The 3,449-nt window shown below is 44.7% G+C and overlaps 1 pseudogene; it reads left to right on the top strand.

The window, feature by feature from the left end:
- The first annotated feature begins 754 nt into the window (after positions 1-754).
- LOC124778824 lies at positions 755-872 on the top strand (annotated as a pseudogene).
- The last annotated feature ends 2,577 nt before the right edge of the window (positions 873-3,449 follow it).

Raw genomic sequence — 3,449 nt, 5'->3', positions numbered from 1 at the left:
TTAAACTAACTTATGCTAAGAGCAACACACACACCCATGCCCGAGGGAGGACTCGAACCTCCGGCGGGAGGGGCCACGCAGTCAGTGAGATTGCGGCGTCTAACCGGGCAGCCAATCCGTGCGGATGACCACTAGAGTACTCCCGCTGTCATATGAAATTGCATCCCCGACCGTAATTCCAATCGTAGTTCAGTGTGTCTGGCAAGCAGACAGGTTGGGTGCAGGTCCTTAACTGATCTCCTTCTAACCAACACACGGCCTTCACTTGCAACGAGGCAGAACCACCTTACATCAGAAAAGACAACGGACCTCCTCCCTATCCTCCAGTGAACTCTCGCTTGAGACCACTGAAGTTGTAAATGGCGGTGGTTTGTGGTCTGTGGAATGCACTCTACAGGGTGTCTGGCTCGGACCTGCCAGTGATGTAACCGATTTAAAACATTTATTTGTCGCTGTGGTGCCAACTTCTGCTCAAATTCCTGCTGCAGATGCACAATGTAGTACCTGGCACATTCATCAATTATATGCTTTGGTATTCCTGGCTGTGGCCGCCAGTATTTTATCTTGCTAGAAGCTCGTCTTGATGCAGCTGGATACACGTGAAGTAGCATATGGTACAAAAGTGAAGTGAGGTACAAGCAGCAGATGGTAGAGTATATACCATTCCCGTGGGAAAGGCCGCCAATTTACCGTAAGAGTCTACCGCTTTTGTTTATTAAATTTCACTAGTTTTGAGAAACGTAAGAGTAATGATGCCAACGGCCTTCCCACAGTGGTAACACCGGTTCGCGTCAGATCACCGAAGTTAAGCGCTGTCGGGCTGGGCTAGCACTTGGATGGGTGACCATCCGGTCCGGCGAGCGCTGTTGGCAAGCGGAGTGCACTCAGCCCTTGTGAGGCAAACTGAGGAGCTACTTGACTGAGAAGTAGCGGCTCCGCTCACGAAAACACAACGGCCGGGAGAGCGGTGTGCTGACCACGTGTCCCTCCATATCCGCATCCAGTAATGCCTTTGGTCTGAGAATGACATGGCGGCCGGTCGGTACCGTTGGGCCTTCATGGCCTGTTAGGACGGAGTTTAGTTTGAGAGTAATGTGCTTCGGACATCTACGGGTCTCTTTGGCCTGGGAGACGAAGTACTTCAGCTGCGCTAGTCACACTATATCGAGTGTTCTTCAGAGATGGACGTGTGTCTCAGTTTCGGACGAACATGTCGTACTCTATATCGGAATATGTCAGAAAAGTTGCCATACAACTAAGAAAGCTATGTCGAGTGTTGTAAAAGACAGTGTAAACGTGAGAATATTTTAATAATAACCAAACAGGATACATTAATGACAGGTGCCGCCTACCATCATTGTCAGTACTACATATCTTGCCCTCTGTAGATACAGAGACTAACCTGGGCAAGTGGCATCCCACAAAAAAAGCACAATCACAGGTTCAAGTTCGAGATGACGGCATAGCAGCCTCCGTCGAAGAAGATTCCACAACCGACGAGCTGTCTTCTGCGCTGGGAACACAACGTTAGAAGAAGACAGGATGGTAGAAAGAACGGTTAGTGACTCTTATTCTACTCTACAGATCTCTCCAGCTTCCAGATCTGACTTTCAACACGACAACGTATAATTTATAATGATCAGAAATAATTCACTTTTTAGTTGTTAGTATAGAGATGTCTTGTTTGCTTCTACACATACATGTACTCGTCAGATCATAAGCAGAAGCATCTTTTCAAACACTCCCTAATCGTACTGAATGGTAAAATAAAAATACAGTTTTGAAACAAGCAACTCAGAGATAGTCGTTGCACAGCTTCCCACGAACGTCACTTTAGTTCTGGGACTGGCTGTTGAATGTGTTTGTGTCTCTTCGTTTCTAAAACGTCTCGTTCTATAAAATGCAAGAACTAAAACATTCAAATTATTAGAAAGCTAATACTTAGATAAATGAATGGGTGGTGCAAGACGAATCACTGCAAGTCAAGATATTTAATAAAAATTGCTTATTATTCGATTGATCGACATTGGTGATCTGGTTGTAAGGTTCGAGCCTCCAGACTGTAATATCGCGGGATCGTATCCCGATCAGGCAGCACAATTTCACAGTTCCCGTTTACGCTAGCCTTCACCTCTCAATATGTGGAAAAATACCAGAAACGCCACGTGGTTAGGATACGTTAAACTGTAAGATTATTGGGGGCGGTTAATGGCACGCAACGCGATGTCCAGTTGAAAGAAAATGCAAACAGGCGGCAGAACATCCTTCTTGAGAGATTCTCACCCAATAATGCCATATGAATTTACCTTTCTTATCATTCGACTGACGTAGTTTAATTGGTCAATGATAGACGATTATCGTAAATTGCCGGAACAGCTAGTCTGATCACTAAATTGTCCCATACTTCTAGCTTCTTCCCATTAAGTTTCAAAATGATTACACAATTATTTTGCGAAGAAAGGGATTTGGGACCTGGAAGTCACGGTGCTAGAAGAGGGGCACTATTTGGACCGTTAGACGCAGGAATCCGAGTTTTGCGAAAATCTGGAGCCGGCACCTAGGTCCCGTCTGCTGCTTTCTGTATGATGTGGTCGCGTCTTGCCGGCTGTGACGGGTGCTTGCTCTTGGCTTGTGTCAGTTAACAGTCGCCTCCGCAATTCCTGTTTCGTAATACTTTTTTACTTCATTTAGGAACCATAACGATCGTAAATCACAGTTTTAACAAAAAGTCCAGACCGCAAGAAATTATTTTTTATTCCGTTAACCGTTCTCGGTCTATACAACCGTACTCAGAAAAGCGGCTCAGATGACGTGAAGAGAAGGTTCAGCAGCTACAGTTGCTGTGAGTACCATCTGGTACTTGTTACGAACCTCCACTTGGGTTGTTAGCCAAAGCCAGGTGGTGGGAAATCTGTTGAACTGACGAATTTGAATTGAGAAACTATATAAATCCGCTAACTCAGTCTTCGAGGCTACGCCTCGGCGGTCAGCGCTAAGCGTTCTTAAAGAGCCATGAGCAGCTCTCAGACGTGGGGGGAGATCGTTTCCTCAATGCAACAGCAGCAGAAGTCTCTGCTCTCTAGTTTCCTGTTATGCCCTTGCTACATTACACTGCGGGTGACCAGCTGCTGCAAGGAAATGTTTCCTTCATGTTTTTTCCATAAAAAGTCTCGTTCCGTTTAATTGGTCAATTCGTCACCGTTTAATTAGTCAATTCAACAATAATCAATAACTTGACATTCGACATGAAAAAAGGTAATGCCATGAATTTCAGTTTGAAGATGGAAAATGATACTTATAAAGATATTATGAATTAAGTCCAAAAAGCTGCTTCTTTTTTGAGATGTTTATTTAATCACGACAGGCCTGTTTCAGCACTATCTCCATCATCAGGCTATCTGAAAGTAATGGTTTTATTATATACTATTTTCTAGGGCAGACGATAGCCT

The sequence above is a fragment of the Schistocerca piceifrons genome, chromosome 2 (genome assembly GCF_021461385.2).
Source record: "Schistocerca piceifrons isolate TAMUIC-IGC-003096 chromosome 2, iqSchPice1.1, whole genome shotgun sequence".
In the NCBI taxonomy this organism is placed as follows: Eukaryota; Metazoa; Arthropoda; class Insecta; order Orthoptera; family Acrididae; genus Schistocerca; species Schistocerca piceifrons.
Note: the sequence above shows the minus strand (reverse complement) of the source record. Positions and strands in the feature narration are given on the sequence as shown.